The sequence below is a fragment of the Lontra canadensis genome, unplaced genomic scaffold (assembly GCF_010015895.1).
Source record: "Lontra canadensis isolate GAN:19392208 unplaced genomic scaffold, GSC_riverotter_1.0 scaffold41, whole genome shotgun sequence".
Classification (NCBI taxonomy): domain Eukaryota; kingdom Metazoa; phylum Chordata; class Mammalia; order Carnivora; family Mustelidae; genus Lontra; species Lontra canadensis.
The window spans coordinates 10,711,249-10,732,177 of NW_022631035.1; the positions used below are offsets into that span (position 1 = coordinate 10,711,249).

Below are 20,929 nucleotides of genomic sequence, written 5' to 3' on the forward strand. Positions count from 1 at the left end.
TCTTTGTGGATAGTTTCCTGAGCTTCAGACAGACCTGTACAGCCATAAGGTGAAGATGAATGTTTGATGTAGACGTTTTCTCAAATTTAATTTAGAGATTATTTTGATATTTGGTCGCTTTACCTTTTCTTTTATCAAAAAAGAAAAAAAAAGGAAATTCTCTGAAATTGAATTTGTGTATGACATCAACATTTATTCAAATGAATTTAAATAACCAGAGTTGTGATACCAAATCATCTCTGGAATTTCAAAGTGAAAACAGAAAGATCCCTGTTACACATCAAGATGACCTACAAATCAATGACCTCAGTCATACCCACTACTATGTTTTTGGTTTTCATCAGCATCTGTCTTATAATCTTAGTTCAAAAGGAGGACCCATGGATTTAATAGAAGAAATTAGCTCTTTGGGATTCTAAGAATGACTTTGATGTTATTTGACTTTGCCTTACTCAGTGGTTACCTAGATATTAAATAAGCATGCAAAAGCGTGCCATTCAAAGTATAGACTGCTCGTGGGCAATTCTCTGACAAAATAACTGGATATGTTTTATTTCTGTTATGCTTTTTAAAAAAAGATTATATTTATTTGAAAGAGAGAGAAGCAGGGGTGGGTGGGTGGGCAGAGGGAGAGGGACAAGCAGACCCCCACTGAGCAGGAGCCCAATGCAGGGCTCAATCCCTTGACCCCAAGATCACGACCTGAGCCAAAGGCAGATGCTTAACAGACTGAGCCACCCAGGTGCCCCTGTTATACTTATTTTCTTAAACCAAGTGAAGGGCAAAGTGTTTTTTGAATTCCAAGCATTGCTAACATTTTACTCCCTTATTTACTTTAGATTGTAGTAATGTCAAGATTTGGGAGAGAAAAAAAAAGTTACTTTTGAGACAAGAAAGGAAAGACCTCCTACAGCACTACCCTTGTTACCCATAGCCACAAGAGCCTGGAAAGAAATACTGACTGACAAGATAGTTTACATTCATTAATACCTTTACTCTCACAAAAACCCCTCCTGAATGTGTATCTGCAGTGTCGAATAAGGTATCAAGTCAGTGCATTTGAAGCAACATTTTCAAATGTTGAAATGTTTGAAAGCTTTTTTGTAATTGGACTTTTTTTGGTCTTTTCTTTCTTCTAGTTATTGCTGTACAATATTTACCTCACCCTCTCCATGAACAGGAGAAAATGATTGAAAGAGAGATAAGTATGTATCAACAAACTCAGGCCCTTTTATACAAGAATTTTCTTAAACAATGGAGAATGAAAAAAGAGAGTGTATTGGTATGGTTCACAATATCTATTTTTCCATATGAAAATCCATCCTTTAGTATTATGCTATTTTTTATTGCTTTTTTATAGTCACAAATTCCACAGGTTAGTTGATTGGGAATTCTAGATAAAATATTTTGCAAATATTGTGGAATGAGATATATTGCAGAAAAGGATAGTATTTATGGCAAATTGATGAGATCAACTAAAGAACTCCTAGGATAGCTCCTGAGAAGCAAAGTAACATTTTATTGACTTAGAAGGAGCCATTCTCCAAATAATTACTCCCTTTGGATCTTGTGGAGTCATTCTGATTTACTTGGAGCCAACTTTAGTGTTAGGGAAAAAAAATGAAATAGATTTTAAGTGAGTAAATGGTAGGACTCTACTGGGGACATTTTGATTAAGATTCTACTAGTTGGGAGGGCTGGGGGAAAAAAATTCTATGAGGAAAAATTAGGGAACCTTTTTTGGGATCTCTTTTCAAGTCTATGCTTTTTTATAAACATAGAATGGTTTAGGGAGCCAGATTTCTGATTGTCAATATCTTTGCATTCTGTTGAGTTCCTAGGACAAGGACATGGACATTAGGTGAAAGAAATTTGCTTTGTTTCCTTGAGATGTATCTGGGGCTGCCTTGGCTACATCGAGACTGTATTCTGTTTTAAAATAGTAACATTTCCCTGGGAGCTAGCAGAGTTCACATAGTCTTTCCATTCTGTGCAATAGCTCTTGAAGCATTCAGTTAGACTATTTAAACCACTATGTTGATGGGGGGTACATTTATAATAATCACCCACTAGAACCTTTTTTTTAAAGATTTTATTTATTTGATAGAGATCACAAGTAGACAGAGAGGCAGGCAGAGAGAGAGAGGGAAGCAGGCTCCCTGCTGAGCAGAGAGCCCGATGTGGGGCTTGATCCCAGGACCTGAGATCATGACCTGAGCCAAAGGCAGAGGCTTTAACCCAATGAGCCACCCAGGTGCCCCTAATCACTCACTACAATTTTAAAAGAACTTATCACAAATGTTTTAAATCTCAATGTAGAAATACTGGTCCAATAAACCCACATCCTTTTCTCTTCACCCACAACCCAGATTTGACAGGTGTTAATTTCTTGCCATCTTCGCTTCATCTCTGTGTCTCTCCTCTTTCAAGATATATGACACTTTACTGTCATACTTCAGCTAGAATCTACAAAATTTAAACATCTATTCTCTATAACCACTAATACCTTTCAAAAAATTAGCAAAAATTGCATATAATCATCTCATTTCAAGTTCAATTGCCTAAATTTCCTGAAAATTTCTTTTAAGAAATTTTAAGAAATTAAGAAAAATTTTTAAAGATTTACTTACTTATTTGCGAGAGAGAGCATGAGGGTGAGCATGAGTGGGAGGGACAATGGGAGAGGGAGAGAGAATCTCCACCAGACTGTCCTGAACGCAGAGCACCACATGGGGCTTGATCTCACAACACTAAGATCACAACCTGAGCCAAAACCAAGAGCCAGATGCTTAACCAGCTGCACCACCAGGTGTCCCTGAAAAATTTTTTTAAAGTTGGTTTTGATAAGCCCACAACCAATGAGACCATCTCTTATCTTGTTGAATATTCATATTCTGTATTTGTCTGATTCCTTCTTCATGCTGTCATTTAACTCATTCTTTTGCCTTCTTACATTTCTTTAAACAGAAAAATAGGTTGAAAAACAGCATTAACTTCAGGTTGAACATTTTTGGCAGGAGTATCTCATATTTAATACTAGGTACTTGTATTACATTACATATGAAGGCACGCATTCAATAATGGTTCACTATTCGGGTTGCTGTATTAGTGAGTTAAAATCAATGGACGCATTTTGAAAAGGTGTTTTCTTTAAAGGATAGGCGGTATTTGAGGAAGGCAAAAATCAGGGCAAAACGAAGCTCAATGCTCAATGACAATACTCTCTTTCTCAAAATGTGTTTGAATGTTTCTCGATATCTGAACCACTTTATAACTTGGTCCATTTTTCTTTTGTGTGCTGAGGGAATGGACAGTAATATTGCTTCTAGGGCTATATTTGTGTGTCTTTTCAGAACCCTTCAGAGCAATCCATCTTCCCGAACAGCCTCCTCATGTCCTGGGATGTATGGATAAATTTAACGACTCTGATCTGCTGTGGCGCATACCCCAGTCACTAACACGACACAGAGGTTAATGGAGAAGATGGCTTTGGCTTCCTTTATGAAAGGTGTGTTGCCCAGTCACCAATGTTTCATTATTATTATACAACGTGCACATGTTTAACTTTAAGTTCATTTTGCAAATTGAGTCTATTTGCTGAGGCTATGTTTTGGTTATTTTCAACTGGAACAAGGACCCTTACTCCACAGGCCACCTAGGGGTTGGTGTGGGGCTACAGGTGAGGGTAGGTGGGTGAGAAGTAATACAGACTTAACTGGGGGCATTTTATTTTAAGATTTTATTTATTTATTTGACAGAGAAAGACACAGTGAGAGAGGGAACACAAGCAGGGGGAGTGGGAGAAGGAGAAGCAGGCTTCCTGCTGAGCCGGGAGCCCAATGCAGGGCTCTATCCCAGGACCGTGGGATCTTGACCTGAGCCAAAGGCAGACACTTAATGACTGAGACACCCAGGTGCCCAAACTGGGGGCTTTTTAAACCACACACCTCTCTCATCCTTGAAATCTATGCTCTTGTGAGTCATTACTATTATATGATATGTAATCCAAAAAGTAAGGTTGGAATAGGAGAAAAAAAAATTTTGGACTCTATTCTAAATGATTTTACTTTTTACCCCAAGCAGTGTTTTCTGTTTTGTGATTCTTCATTGCAGCTTCTGGATCTCTGACTTCTGCCTGTCTCCCTTACCCTCATTGGCCATGTGCTCTGACTGACCAGCGTTCAGTCTACCCTGAGCTGGTTTCCCATGCCTCCCCCATTTGATCATTTACCACATGTCTTTTCAACTCAGGAAGCATTGACAAAAGCCACAGGGACTGATCTCCCTGCCTACACAGTGCATACTCTCTGCTGCTTTCTGTCCTTGGGGTCCCATGGCTCATGGGAGTCTATCCTTGAATGTGGCACCTGCCGTGCCAGCCTTTCCCAGTCAAGCTCCTCTCTTGTTGTATCATTCTACGTTTATCTGACTCAGCCTGTCCAACCCAAATACTCATGTTTTGCCCTTGACAATATTTGTATACTGCCAGAGAAAATCAGTGAAATTAGCAATGTCCTCATAAAAATATCTCAGCCTTATTCCATGTTTGGAAGGATGAATAGTTTTGAAAGATGTGGCTACACTATGAAAATAAATACCTTTTCCTTTTTCATGTATACCTTGTCCTGAGTGAGATGTAAATACTGTGTTAAAATCAGTAAAAATATTAGAACATAATACATGAAATTATTTTTTAAAAAGTCTTTCAAAAAGGAGGTCATATATTGGACTTCAGAGTTTCCAAGGTTTTCATTTGTAATGGATCAATTAACCACTTACTGAGTGGATTCCTTCTGAAGATTATGAGTTCATCCATGATGAATGTTTTAAACTCAATTCTAAGGGGTGATCTTGACTCTGAAGAACCTGTAGGTGGACTGTAACTACTTGTGACTTTGATACTCTGCTTATTTGCATGTAATTCATTTCTACTGGCATAGTACTTTCATGGGATAGAAATTAGTCCTCTTGGCGGGAAAAGAAAAACCTACCCAATTCTCAAGTATTTCAATTGATTATTTTAAATATTTTTTTTCTTTTTAATTTCTAATTAATCACCAAGGTGATACACCACCCTAAATAAAGCTAAGCAATAAAAACTGAAGAAAAAAGAAAATCCTAACCACAACTTCCCTCCCTACCATACCTCCCATTTAAATCTGTGGGTCTCTTTTTAGGATAATATGTACACACACACACACACACCTGGTCACACATATAGATGAATATATTCATGTATGTATATAGGCACACAGATTCGGTTTCTTTACTAAAATGGGATCACATTTTAAAAATGCTGCAAATTTTTTAAAAGAATTATTTATTTATTTTAGAGCAGGGGAGGGGCAGAGGGAGAGACAGAACCTCAAGCAGACTCCCCATGAGAACACAGGGCCGGAGGCGGGGCTTGATCTCACGACCCTGAGATCATGCACCTGAGCTGAAACCAAGGGTCGGATGCTCAACTGACTGAGCCACCTGGGGGCCCCTGCAAATAGTTTTTAAAAGACATGTCATTTATATCTTTTCACATATTTACGTTGAGCCTAAAACAGCCTGAAACGACTTTCAGTACCTACATGAGAAACACCAGTAAACCTAAGTAATTGCAACTTGGTTTTGTGTTCTCTAGGGATGAGTTGATATGATTATTGTTGTTGTTGTTTTTCCATACACGGGAGGAAGGATAATCATGAGGAATGCTGTTACAGAAATGATGGCTACGGCACGTTCAGAAAACTATCATGAAATGGTGGGAACTGTGTTTCGTGATACTTTTTCATATCAGCTGAAGTTTAGTTGGGGATACGAAGTCCTAAAGATGGAAGAAAACTCGGATTACGCAGGTAACTATATAAGAATTGATTCTATCTTTTTTGCTGCTTCATCAAATCCCCAGCTTGGAAGGACTGATAGAAATGTTAATAAAATCAAGAAAAGAAGTAATATACTTTTTATTCCTGAACTTAGTGATCAGTCTTTACTACAGAATTATTCTGTCCACCATTCAATAATACGATTCTTTATTCCTGTTTTGCAGAATGCTTTAAAAAATGCTCTAAATTGGGGTGCCTGGGTGGTTCAGTGGGTTAAAGCCTCTCCCTTCAGCTCAGGTCATGATCCCATCATCCTGGGATCCATCCCCGTGTCGGGCTCTCTGCTCAGTGGGGAGCCTGATTCCTCCTCTCTCTCTGCCTGCCTCTCTGCCTACTTGTGATCTCTGTCCGTCAAATAAATAAATAAAACCTTTAAAAAATACTCTAAATTATATAATCATGGGCTCTGAACAGGCATGTAGATATTTCCACTTCAGAGCCAAAGTTAAGGTTTTAATTCCATTGACTGTTTCCATTGCATAATGACGGGCATGTTTGTCTCCTTTCTTAAAGAACACTGCTAGGATTCTGATGATGAAGTTATTTGTCAGCCAACAAGATACTGTCAAAATGGGTTTGTGGCTTTTCAGATGGCCATTATCGCTGCAATTACAGAAGTAAGTGCCTAACTTACTTCTGTAAAATATAAAATATATAAAATATAAAAATATTTTATATTTTCTGTATTTTCTCCTTGTCTTCTGTCTGCACCTCCTCCTCTACTTAGCCTACAACTCTTAGGAGATTGTGCTCTGCCTCTTATTCTCAGAGGAAAAAGAAACTGATGGGAACACACACCCTGCTGAACTACAGACCTACTACTCCCTACACCCATCCTTTTCCTTTTGCCTCATCTCTGACGTCCTTCGTCAGTTCATAGGCTGGATCCTGTTCCTTCCATCATCATCATCAGGAAGGCTGCACCATGGATCTTCCCTTCTGTCTCCTCCTTCTTCAACTTCCCCCTCTCAACTAGATTCTTCTCTTTGGGATTGGGAAGTGTTGATTTCTTCACATATTATCAGGACCTTTCCTTATTTCCTCCTCAGGCAAGTATGTTAGCTCCCTCCTCTTAACGGCTAAATTTCTTGAACACGTTGCCTTCACCGAGGCTCCCCTCAACTCAGAACAATTTCTGTCCCCAATCACACCACCCGGATGGGTTTTTCTGAGGTCAGTAACAACTGTTAGTTAAAAATGGACATTTTTTATTCCTTATTTTACTTGATCTTTTAACTAAATAGCATAGTCTTCCCCGGATTTTCATGCACTTTTCTAGTCTTTCCTTCTCAGCCTTCTTGCCACCTTATCCAGCTTCAGACTCATGCTTTTTTTTTTTTTATTTGAAGATTTAATTTATTTATTTGACAGACAGAGATGACAAGTAGGCAGAGAGGCAGGCAGAGAGAGAGGGGGAAGCAGGCTCCCCACTGAGTAGAGAGCCCAATGCGGGGCTCAATCCCAGGACCCTGGGATCATGACCTGAGCCGAAGGCAGAGGATTTAACCCACTGAGCCACCCAGGCGCCCCAGACTTGTGCTTTTTTAAATCTATAGTTCAACAAGGTTCTAACCTAGACATCTTTCCCCATCCTATCTATGTTCTCTTTCCCCATCTACGTTCTCCAAACAAGGTTATTTACTTCCATAACTTTAATTGTAATTTACGTGCTGATAACTCTGAGAACCCTACTTCAACGTGTAGACCAGCAAACTTGTTCTGTAAGTGGCCCGGTAATAAATATTATAGGCTCCGGGGCCAAAGTTTTTCTATGATACCTATTCAGCTCAACTGTTGTAACATGAAAGAAACCGTAAACAGTACATAAAGAAATGAGTATGGCTCCATTCCAATAAAAACTTTATTTACAAAAGCAGGTGGTAGACCAGATTTGGTCCATGGACCGTAGTTACCTAACCTGTGCTCTAGTTCCATGTATCTGACTGTTTGCCGAATATCTCTACTTTGATGCTTCCTAAACGATTTAAACGAATATGTTCAAACCCGAATGTGGGTATTTTTCTCTTCATGTGGCTGAATCTTTTAAAAATTTTCCTATCTTAGTGAATGCAAGACTACCCACCTAGGTGACCCATTAGAAACTAGGGAATTATCAGAGAAAATTTCCTCTGCCTTACCCATTACCTCTTATCAGCCCTGCTAATCCTAAACTGAAATCCATGTGCTTCTCAACTCTGCCACCAGCACTAGTCCGAGCCATTACCACCTTTTGCCTAAACTGTGGGAGTAGTTTATTTCTCTAGTCTCACCTTTCTCCCTCCCTCCCCCACTGTCAGTTTTGCTGTGAGGACCTCTTTCCCGTGTCTCCAATGCATTGTACCCCTTCCTTCTTTTGCAAATGCTGTTTCCTCTGCTCAAATTTTTCTTCTCTATCCTCAACTTCCCTCCCTGCCCACGCTTTGTTTAGGTAAGATCACTGTATAAATAAATGTCATTTATTCAGGGAAGCCTTCCCTGTTTTTGTTCTCAGAACACCCGCTACTTCTCCTTTAGTGTTGTTGCTCAATTATAATCAAACTATTGATTGTGCAATGGGCTGTTTGATGCCTCACCTTCCTTCTCTGCCCCACTATGAAATGTAAAGCTCCAGGAAGAGTGAGGAATGTTTCTGTGGATTGGCTCTCTCTTTCCACCCCCCATCCCAGTATACTGGGCATGATAGACCTCTAATAATTTTTAAAATGACTCTTGGGGCCCCTGGGTGGCTCAGTAGGTCCAGCCTCTGCCTTCGGCTCAGGTCACGCTCCCAGGGTCTTGGGATCGAGCCCTGCGTCGGGCTCTATGCTCAGTGGGGAGCCTGCTTTCCTTTCTCTCTTTGCCTGCCTCTCTGCCTACTTGTGATCTCTCTGTCAAATAAATAAATGAAATTAAAAAAAAATAAAATGACTCTTATAAATAATGTCAACATTACTAATACCAGAAGTCATCAAGACTGTTCTGATGATATTAATAGTTCACCATATTTTAAAATGATAGCAATATGTAAGTACTGAAAATGAAAAGAAACAAAACATGTACCTTTTTTATAACATAATTTTTCTTTATTTCTAATATATTTTTCTGTAGTTAATGTAATAAATTTGTTTAATATCCCAATTTAGATCACGACAAATCATTCTATGATGGAAAAGTTGACATCAGTTATTGGAATGAATATGAGGATGCCACCTTTCATTTCTAATGGAGATATTATAAATAACCTGGTTTACTTTTATTTGTGTGGTTTATTTCTCCCCTTTTGTGTACTTCACATCATTAAATGTGACACGGGAAAGAAAAAAGTTAAAGAAACTGATGACAGTGATGGGTCTCCAAGAGTCTGCCTTCTGGTGAGTTAAGTTGCTTTCTTGCCTGTGTATCACACATTAATAAACAGAGAAACCCATTAAGTTATAAAAGAAATTAGATGCATTCAGGAGTTGGTTTTTTGCATGCATTCAATTTAATTAGCTTACCCGTACTACATTTTAAGATACTGGTAGTAGAAATGAAATAAGAATTATGCTTATGCTTTCCTGAGTTGAAGAATAGAAATATGGTGCTTGTATCTCTTAGCTATTGCTAGAAAGATGCTGCATAAAACACCATCCTAAAACCCGTTAATGTCAAACAACACTCATTTATTTCTTCTCATTTGTCTGTGGCATGACCGGAGTCTGGCAGATCCAGTCTGGGCTTGGCTGGGCTTGGATCCAAGTTATGGGTGGCATCAAGTCTGCCCCATGTGGCTCTCCTCCTCCGTGGTTCAGCAGCACAGCTGGACATACTCTTCTCCTTCAATCACAGAAGTGCAAGAGAGCAAGTCTCACTGCCCCGTGCATTTCAAGCTCCTCCTCAAGTCCTATTTGATAAAATCCCATTGGTTACAGCAAGTCATGTGGAAAAATTCAAAGGGCAAAAAAGCATATTCTGCCCGCCATAAAGCCAAAGCAAATCAAAGGGCCAAGCCCAGGATCAGTGATACGGGTAATTATCCCTTCGTGGAAGCGAAGCAGGGAAGAAGGGGTTGAAAAATTTGAACATTAAACTGATTTACCATGATGTTATCAAAGCTAGTTCATGCAGTTGGTCAATAAAGATGTTCTTCGGGTCAGACTGAGGTTTAGATGAGACAATATCTCTAAACAACTTAGCACAGTGCTGCTCCTGTAAGGCACAAGGCACAGAGTCAAATGAGTCTCTCTCTCTCTGTCTCTCTTCATTTGTCTATTGTCCCTTTCCCCATAGACTTTGGGATAGTATAAATAATAAAGTAAGAGTAGCAAACATGGAACTTTGAACCTACTGTATTCCAAGGACCACTCACAGTTTTTAGTGCTGTTAATTCACAAGAAAACCAAGGCACAGAAAAGTTAAGATTTTTGACTAAGAAACCTTCCATCCATCCTTCCTTCCTTCCTTTCTTTCTTTCCTCTTTTTTTTTTTTGTTTGTTTAATTTTATTTATTTGACAGAGAGAGACACAGTGAGAGAGGGAACACAAGTAGGAAAAGTGAGAAAGGGAGAAGCAGGCTCCCCACCAAGCAGGGAGCCCGATCCCAGGACCCTGGGATCATGGCCCCAGACGAAGGCAGCTGCTTGACAACGGAGCCACCCAGGCACCCCAAGAAACCTCTTTCTTTTAACCACTATGCTACATAACTCAAAAAGCTGAATAAAATGAAATTAGTAACAAGGTGATATTTTTCCCTTGATGGAGAAAGCAGTCTGTGAAATATGCCAGTAGAAATGCATACTGTATTGTCTTCAGTACATTTGGATCCAATTTGCTAAGTGCCTCAAATTAAAGAAAAACGCAGCTCAAAAGTTTTCCTGATAGAGAGCTGTCCAAGTTGGCAGGATTTACATTGGCTAGAGATTTTTAAAAATTAGTTAATATTGCATGCTACTGGAGGGAGTGTTTGTGTAAATATGCTGTGTCTTCAAACACAAGGAAAAGAGATTTTTACTTATTTTTTAAATAAAGATTTTATTTGTTATATGACAGAGAGACACAGCGAGAGAGGGAACACAAGCAGGGAGAGTGGGAGAAGAAGAAGCAGCCTCCCCGAGGAGCAGGGATCCCAATGCGGGGGCTCAATCCCAGGACCCTGGGATCATGACCTGAGCTGAAGGCAGATGCTTAGCGACTGAGCCCCCAGGTGCCCCTATTTATTTTAAAGATTTTATTCATTTGAGAGAGAAAGAGAGAGCATAAGCAGGGGGAGAGGCAGAGGGAGAGGGGAAAGGGGGCTCCCTGATGAGCTCGGAGCCCAATGTGACCTCGATCCCAGGATCTGGAGATCATGACCGGAGCCAAAGACAGACCCTTAATGACTGAGCCACTCAGGTGCCCTGGAAAAGAGATTTTTAAAATGAAATAACATGTATAAAAAAGTATGGATTTGACCATTTAACTTTGAAGAAAATACCATTACCAGATGCAGTCAAGCATCCCAGTTACTGGGGGGTTCCTGGGTGGCTCAGCTGGTTAAGCGACGGCCTTTGGCTCAAGTCATGATCCTGGAGTCTTGGGGTGGAGTCCAGCCTTGGGCTCCCTTCTGAGCAGGGAGTCTGCTTCTCCCTCTTACCCTCTGCCATCTCATGCTCTCTCTCTCTCTCTCAAAATAAACAAATAAAATCTTAAAAAAAAAAAAGCATCCCAGTTATTGGGGTAAAACTGATATATTTCTCATAAAGTCCCCACAGTTATTGTATATTTTACCCTCTTCCACTTTCTTCCTGATTGCTCACAAATTTTGCTATAATCTACTTAACCCAAATAAGGCTCAACAAGAAAGAATTTTCAGTTTTCAACAACAAAAAAAGAATGAATTTTCAAAAGATCTTGAGAGTAATTTCTTACACAAAACATCATGACTAGATCATGAGAATTATTTACAGTAGTCCCTTTCTAACTGTACATTTCTGTTACATGAAAGTCTAGCAATTTCAGTTCTACAAGCCATAATTATATTAACAGTTAAGAGAATTTGGTTTAAATATCCATGAATGATGGTTAGCTCATATTGAGGCAAATTTTTTTAGGGTGGAACAGGAAAACAAAGGTAAAACAAATGATTGTAAACAGAATGTTTTTGCTTAACTTTTTCCTTTATTAGATAATTGGCTGTTTGCCTGACATTCTTCAAAGATGACTGATTTTTTAAAATACCATTATAAACTCATGGATCTAAACATGTCTAATAAGTTTCAAGCCATTGTAATAAGTATTCCCATTGAAATTTGAATTGTTCCATCTTTGGTCAACGGGAACTGAAGGTTGGTTTCTGATTCTTTTTGTCAAGATTCTAAGTGGGTTTTTGGAAAAAAAAAAGAAAGAAAGAAAAGAAATAGGTACCTTGCTATTTTGTGTGGCAAGATTTCTTTTAGTTAGAAAAACTATTTCAGGAGCACTGCATACTAGAAATATCTTTTGCTATTGGATTGGTCATTGTATCTAGGCTTTTTTTTTAAAAGTTTTTATTTATTTATTTGACAGACAGAGATCACAAGTAGGCAGAGAGGCAGGCAGAGAGAGAGGGGGAAGCAGGTTCTCTGCTGAGCAGAGAGCCCCATGTAGGGCTGGATCCCAGGACCCTGGGATCATGACCTGAACCGAAGGTAGAGGCCCAACCCACTGAACCATCCAGGAGCCCCTGTTTCTAGGCTTTTTCAATAGCAGAGATAAAATCATGATGTATTTTCTACATTTTGTACATAGAATAACATATACATATTAAAGATAAATCCTTATGAATTCACACTGATACTTACAATTCAAATATAGTACTATTATACATATAATATGTCTTACAATACTAATAGTATTACTTCAATGTAACTGAAAGCAGTTAAAGTGCTTTTTTCCCACATGCTCTCCCAAGCCCCTCAACTGTTTATAGTTTAGTGAGTCTATACTGACGTGGTACAAACCATTTCTTTCTCCTTTTTAAAACATTATTTAGTCTTAGTCCTACAAGTAACTATAATTTTTTTAATCAAACATTTTTATTTGAGGTAGATACATACTCAGTTTTAAGAAATAGATTGCATGTACCCTTTACCTGGTTTCCCGCAATAATAACGTCATGTAAAACTGTCATGATATCACAATCTCATTGTGGACATTGATACAGTTAAGATACAGAACAGTTCCATTGTTCCATCATTATAGCCACAGTCAACTCTCTTCCTTATCCCCCATCCCTAACCCCTGCCAAACACCAATCTGTTCACCAGTTCTATAATTTTGACACTTCATGAATGCTCTATAAATGGAATCACATAGTTCATAACCTTTGAGGTTTTTTTTCCCACTAATTATAATTTCCTGGCCCTTCTTACAAGTTGTGTTTATCAATAGTTTGCTCCTTTTTATTGCTGAAACTATCCCATGGTAGCATATCTCTGTTTGGTTAGTTGTTCAGTCTTTCAAAGGGGTAAGGGTTGTTCCCAGTTTGGGAGAATTATAAATAAGATACAGTATAAATACAAATATATAAATATATAAAATACAAATAAAGCTGCTGTGAATATTGATGTTCAGATATTTTTATGAGCATAATTTTTCATTTCTCTGAGGTAAATACCCAATGGTATAATTTCTGGGTTGTACGGCAGTTTAGTTTAATAAGAAACTGCTTAACTGTTTTCCAGAGTAGACATACCATTTTATATTCCCAACATATAAGTGGCAAAAGCATAGAAAATAATTGTATTTGACTTGGTTTATGCTTTCATACATATATTGGAATTTATATTTGTCTAATATTCTTATTAATTCATTGAACACAGTATTGTGTAATTCAATCAATAGATCTGTCCATTTTTCTTCTTTTCTTCTCCTTAACTGATCTTCATATTTCATGCTCTCTTTAGTCCAATCTGTGACCAGCTCTTCTGAAAAATCATTATTATTAGGAGCAGATGTTTTTATATATGAAAGACTTACCTGATCTTCAAAAAATTAACTGAATAAGATTGTTAGGTATTTAGTTTTGTAGAAGATTTTTTGAATTTCAAATTGAATAATGAGAGCATAAGGAAAACTATGATCTTTTTAAAATTGGAATATAATGGATATATAATATTATATTAGTTTCAGGTGAAAAACATAATGATTCAATATTTGTATATATTATGAAATGATCACCACCATAAATCCACACAGGTTTACAACATTTTTTCTTGTGATGAGAACTTTTAAGATTTACTCTCTTAGCAACTTTCAAAAAGATGATACAGTATTATTAACTACATTCACTGTGCTGAGTATTTCATTCTCATGATTTATTTTATAAATAAAATAACTTGTTTATAATTTGTTTGTGTGCTTTTTAATCACCTTCACCCATTTTGCCTGCTCCCTACCCCCACCTCTGGCTACCACCAATCTGTTCTCCATATCTATGAGTTTGTTTGTTTGTTTTAGATTCTGTGTATAAGTGAGATTATATGGTATTAATCTTTGTCAATTTTAACTTAGCATAATGGCCTCAATCTTTTTTATTGCAAATAGCAAGATTTCCTTCTTTTTTTGTGGCTGAGTAATATTTCATTGTTTGAATATCTATATCACTTTTGTTTTCCTTTCATCCATTGATGGAGACATAAGTTGCTTCCATGTCTTGGTTATCGTAAATAATGCTGCAATGAGCATGGGGGGCACATACATGTTTTTGAATTAGGGTTTTAATCAGAGAGATTTCAATTTAGTATAAGGGAGTTTAAAGGTGACATTATTATATTTCCATTTCATATTTAGTTAGTCACTTGACTGAAAGAATCAGATTATCTGTAGTTATATGAATTTTAAAATTCATTCAACAATTGTAAAGTAATTCTAAGAACAGCTCAGCTAAAGAGTTCATACACAGTATCTTAAAACAAAACAACCGTATGAGGTAGCTACCACAATTAATTCCAATTCACAGACGTGGGTGAGAATGGAAAAGTCCTACCCATGACCACATGGCTAGAAAGTGCAAAGCCACAGTTTTATAGTAAATTTGACTCTGGTCTGTTTGTTTCAGAACTTGTACTCCTAATGGTTTTTGCATATGACCTCTCCAGACATTTACCTGTGTGTGACATTCTGAAGCAACACCTTGTTTCTACCATAGGCTCTCCTGGGGATTAATGCCTGCTGGTTTTGTATTTAAATTGTCCATTGTTATGGTTCTGATCATAACATCTATCCAAATTGTAGTAATTGTTGGCTTCATGGTGATATTCACACTCTTTGTCCCATATGGCCCGTCTTTGGTGCATTAGCCAAAGATATCTCTTAATTTGTTTTACATCTCGGATCTATGAGTAGATGATGTTTCTTCAGGATATTGCTATGGCATAGGCACTAATTTGGTATCTAGTTTTTTTATATGTTTTGAGAAAGTTTTTGACAGTGTGAAGAATTGATTAATATTGCTAAAAATGCTTCTCAAAGGAACAAGTACACCAATTGGAACTCTTCTTTCTTCCTTCAGATAGCATTGGCTTTCCTCCTGAGTGTGCTGATAAAGAAGCCTATCCCTGGGGCGCCTGGGTGGCTCAGTGGGTTAAAGCCTCTGCCTTTGGCTCAGGTCATGATCCCAGGGTCCTGGGATCGAGCCCCACATTAGGCTCTCTGCTCAGCGGAAAGCCTGCTTCCCCCTCTCTCTCTGCCTGCCTCTCTGCCTACTTGTGATCCCTCTTTCTGTCAAATAAATAAATAAAATCTTAAAAAAAAAAAAAAAGAAAGGAACCTATCCTTACCAGTTTGATTGGGTTTCTCTTCACTATATTTTGGGGACGTCTAGGAGTCACTGTATTGTACAGACAACTTTTTTATCTTTGGGATGGACATTAGGTCTTTTAGCCCCTTTGTCTTCATTGCTGGAATGACCCAGGTAAGGAACACAGTGATTTTATTTTATTTTTTAAATATTTTATTTTATTATTTATTTGACAGAGATCACAAATAGGCAGAGAGGCAGGCAGAGAGAGAGAGGGAAGCAGACTCCCTATTGAGCAGAGAGGCCGATGCGGGGCTCCATCCCAGGACCCTGAGATCATGACTTGATCCAAAGGCAGAGGCTTAACCCACTGAGCCACCCAGGCGTCCCACACAGTGATTTTATGATTTTATTTACTAGATTTTCAAAGTTATTGAAGAGTTTGGTTACTTCATGAAATTAGTGATTAGTCACCTTGTATTTTAAGAAGTTCTGTTGCATTCTCATCAAAGTAATAAGCAAAGAAGATAGATCATTTGTAAAAGCCTAGACAATTTAAAGAAGAAAAATAATTGTCCATTATCTAACCCCTCAGTTTGTCTGATTTATGTCCCCATTTAAAGAAGCAGTAAAATGTGGAGGTATGAGTAATAGTGAATAAGTTACAATGCATGAATCAGTCTCCTCTCTGCCCACGTACCAGCTGGGTTGCCTTGGGCAAGTCACTTGATTTCTGTAGCCTTCCTTTCTTCTTCTGCAGAAAGGGGATGTCAGTAAAATCTCCTCAATGGGGGGAAATGGGAGGGCTGACTGTGTTATTCTGTAACCATAATGCCAGTGCAGTTCCTGACACAAGCTATAGGAATGTGAACTATTGTCTTTCTTATCTTTAAAATGAATCTCTTCAAGTCCTCAATATTTATTTAATAGTTGAGTGTTTCTGCAATATCTTACCCTTAACATTTTTATATTTCCTTTACACGTCCTCCAGTTTCACTGCCCGCTCTGAGTTTCTCTTCCTACAATATGTTATTTTTGGCTTCTTGACCACTTCTCTAAATCCCCTTCTTTTAAAACTTATGTGGTAATCAATTAGTCAGTTAAATTTCTATTATTCAATTTGTCTTACTTTCTCAGATAGCATTTCCCACTTTTGTGGCAATAATTTTATTTGTAAAAAGCAGCACTCCTACTAACAACTTCACTGTGGATTTTTGAAGAAAAAGCTATTAAAATATGAACTATATTTGTCTAGCAGTACCATTTAATTAAAAAAAACCCTTTAGCCTTATAGGTTCATCTTTTGTTATTTTATTCTTTTTAATCTCAGATTTTACACATGGATTATTCCTTGATTGGCGTTATTTTTCCAGATCCATCTGGAGAGTCATACATAATGATGACTGCTTTCTTCATTCTGGCAGTTGATCTCGTCTCTATTTGATATTAACGTTATATTTTGAGCGAGTTTTGCCTGGTAAGTCATAGTGTGGTTACAGTTGAATTTAAAGCCATTCTGCTTCTTATAAGGTAATATCTTACTATTTGTTTGCTTGTAATTTAAGAAGCATTTCTGGTGGCAGAGGGAAGGAAACAGTTTCAAAATTAATAGAATCTCCTCATTGTCATCTCATTATTTAATGGTCGGACCAGAATTATTTGGTAAAAACAATTTAGACAAAAATAACTTGTAGTTCTTTGGGTTTTTATCTTTTATAAAGGTATGGGGTGTGTGTCTGTGTGTGTGTGTGTGTGTGTGCATGCGTGTGTGTGTGTTGGTTGCAGGTACGGAGAGAGAAGGAAACAACTCTAACAACTATTGAACACAATGATGTTTTTTAGTACTTGAATTAAACTTATGGACATTAAAATAGCTCATTAAACAGCTCATTGTGAAAATATTTTCTCTCTTTTGAAGAGTAGGTTATATGTAATGCTCTAGGAAACTTGTTCTTCGGAATATGAAGAAGGGACCAGTATAAAGTTAATGGATGAGCTGAGCTCTTCTCTTTCTTTTTATGGGATGACCAGCCTAACAAGAATGCTTTATAGAGTATCAAAAAAATCAGTAAAATAAGCTCATTAAATTACATAAAATTAGTTAAAAGTGGTTTTTAAATAATTATTGTTAAATTCCTATATAGAATGCATATGTCATCCCAGGAACTAATAAACTTATATTCCTTTCTGCCCACATAAAATCCACAAATTGTACTCATACATAATTCCTTCTCATGCATCAGAATCTGAATAGATCTGTCCTTTTCAAATCCTATTATTTTGGTGTCTTTCCTTAAACGTTTTCTAATTCAAGTATTCCATTTTAAAGCATGTATAGTTTTTTTTAGATATTTATTTGTTTCATTTTCTTTATCTCCATTACACTGTTATTTTAGAATTTTATCCCCTATGCCTCTTACTTGTTCCATTAATATAATTTCATTTTAAAACTTTATGGTCTATCATTTTGAAATATTGCATTTCTTATGCACTTAGCAAATTGCCTTCAAAATTACTTTGCAAAATTATTCTCATGAATAAACAACTTCTTAAAATTAAATGAAATTTCTTCTTTGAACAAAAAGTAGCATATAATAAATACATGTAACCTCTGAATCCAAGTTAACGTGTGTGCTTTGGCACGGGTCATAGACAAGAATCAGCACTCTAGTGTCCAACTGATTAGAAAATTTTACTTTCATCTCAAACCTGCAAAATGGAAAGTAAAATCCCAGATCTGATCTCCTGATGTATGCACTCACTCCCTTGTTAACATACATAGCAAAGGTCTTAAAAATTCCTTTTTGCTGAACCCTTAAAAGTGTCCCCAGCTAAGTTGGGGCTAGGATCTTCTCTACATTTTCATCATCTTTTTCCTTTTGGAATTTCTTATTTTCTCTTTTGCCCATTGTTTATAACCCTTTGTATATAAATCAAGTCAGTATGTTTTTAGCCCATCAGGCCCCGGAATCTAGTAGATAAAACTGAAATTCTTTCTTGGAAGTAGAGGAAGGCATAGTTAATGTTCCAAAGTTAATCTTCCCCTGTCATAACTCTGTGCCATATTGCCTATTTGCCCTCTTCTAAAGTTTTGTTTTTTTCTGCATTAACATTTTTTCCCAATACTTCCATCTAATATTTAATTTGTACTTTAATAGGTTAAATAGCCACTTTTTCTTCTAAGTTCTCTACTCATTCATAATTAGCTTTCTTTTCAAATACTATCCTAACCCCCACCCTCTACTATGGGAAGGCACAGTAAGTAATATTTATTTCTGGGAAAGTGGAATTCAATTTTTTTTTTCTGTTTCTATGTAGTCATATCATCAGAAAATTTTACCAATGAGTATTTAGTTCAGCATTTTGTACAAGCCTCACATTTTAGAGATGCCAAAGCAGTGGTCTGAGAGGTTATATGACTAGCCCAAGAACAAAGCAGAATTTGGGTGAAAACTTTGAAACTGACTTAGTGCTCCCCTTTTGGGTTTTTTTCCCCCACTGAATTCGATATTCATTATATTTATTATTTATGTCTTGTCTTTTGTCTCTAGAATGTAAGTCCCCCTGAGGAAGAGATGCTTGTGTTTTATTACACTGATATCTCCAAGCATCCAGAGCAGTCTTTGTCACATAGTAGGTGCTCAACAAATTCCTGATGAATTACATAAATGCATATATTTGTTTTCTTATTTGAACTTTCTTCCGGATATATAATGTGTTTTTCATCTAGAGACCACCTGGTGCAAAGAAGCTCTCAAATATTTGATGAAGGAATACAAGAATGTACTCTTCTTTTCCCTCAGCTTCAAGTAAAAAAATCTATTTCTTCTTTTCCTTCTTCTTCTTTTCCTCCCCCTTCTCTTTTTCCTCTCCCTCCTCCTTCTCTTCCTCCTTTTTTTTTTTTCTTTTTCCCACAAGTTTGATTAAGTCTCACTTCCCCTTACTTGGGTACAATATGTACTCTTTAACCCAAATTTTTATAAACATCTTTCAAATCCACATTTTTAGAGTAGCTTATATTTATTTTTTTTAAAGATTTTATTTATTTATTTGACAGAGATCACAAGTAGGCAGAGAGAGAGGAGGAAGCAGGCTCCCTGCTGAGCAGAGAGCCCAATGCGGGGCTCGATCCCAGGACCCTGGGATCATGACGACCTGAGGCGAAGGCAGAGACTTTAACCCACTGAGCCACCCAGGCGCCCCAAGAGTAGGTTATATTTAAATGTGTTTACATTTATCATTCTTTTTCTGGATCAAAATTTCCCATAAAATTGATACCAATTAGATATCAGATTTCATCTATGTATCTAATACATAACTTTGCTGATTAAATTTATGTGGGTCAATGGTCTGTGTTTTCAAGGCTTTCAGGGTTAGCATTGGAGACACTTCACAAATCAGTAATTAAATGTAGTGTAGGAAGTGTGATAGGAGAGGATACCACAAGGTTCTATGATAGTGTAAGTCCTCGGGTTGGTGGGAGGAAAGAATTTCAGCTGCATTTAAAGGATAAGAAAGTTTACCTGGTGGACAAGAAGGCATGAAAATTTTTATGGTCAAAAGGAATAGCATGTGTGCCGAGTAATGGGAAATGGCTGTAGTGTAGGGAAATGAAAAGTTATTAGGTAGAGCTAGTGCCACGTTTGGGTGTCAGATGTGGTTCTAATGTAGGAATTAATAAGTAGCTAACAAGAAATTAAAAGGGAAAATTTTTTCCAAATACACATCGTGCACAGCTATGGACAGGGCAATATAGCGTGTGAAGATCCCAGGGGGTTGAGCTTCACCTCCAGTTAAGTCCCTCTGTAGGTACCTGTGCTCGCTGACTCCACTGATCATGTGAAGAATTTGGGATTCTCTCCCCTAGTCAGTTCCAGTATTGGTGGTGATCCCTGACAAGGGTTTCTCTTGTTTTTGTCGAAATGACAAAAACAATGTGAAACTTAAATACCTTAATTCTTTCATTGGAAATTGTCTTTCATATTGTGAGATTATAGCCTTTACATATCTATACGTTTGTTGTGAAAATATTTTCTCTCTTTCGCAGTAGTGATCATAGCAAGATGGGAGGTTTTTTTTTTTTAATTGTCCTTAAAGCACACAGTATATATTTTTTTAAGATTTTATTTATTTATTTGACAGAGATCACAAGTAGGCAGAGAGGCAGGCAGAGGGGGTGGGGGAAGCAGCCTCCCCGCCAAGCAGAGAGCCCGATGTGGGGCTTGATCCCAAGACCCTGAGATCATGACCTGAGCCAAAGGCAGAGGCTTTAACCCACTGAGCCACCCAGGCGCCCCCACAGTATATTTATTTTAAAAAAGTATTATTCATCCAAGAA

General features: G+C 37.5%; 1 pseudogene; it reads left to right on the forward strand.

Annotated features, from left to right (window-relative positions):
* Positions 1-5,692: 5,692 nt before the first annotated feature.
* The window catches only part of LOC116875518, a 56,426-nt pseudogene continuing 41,189 nt past the window's right edge, over positions 5,693-20,929 (forward strand).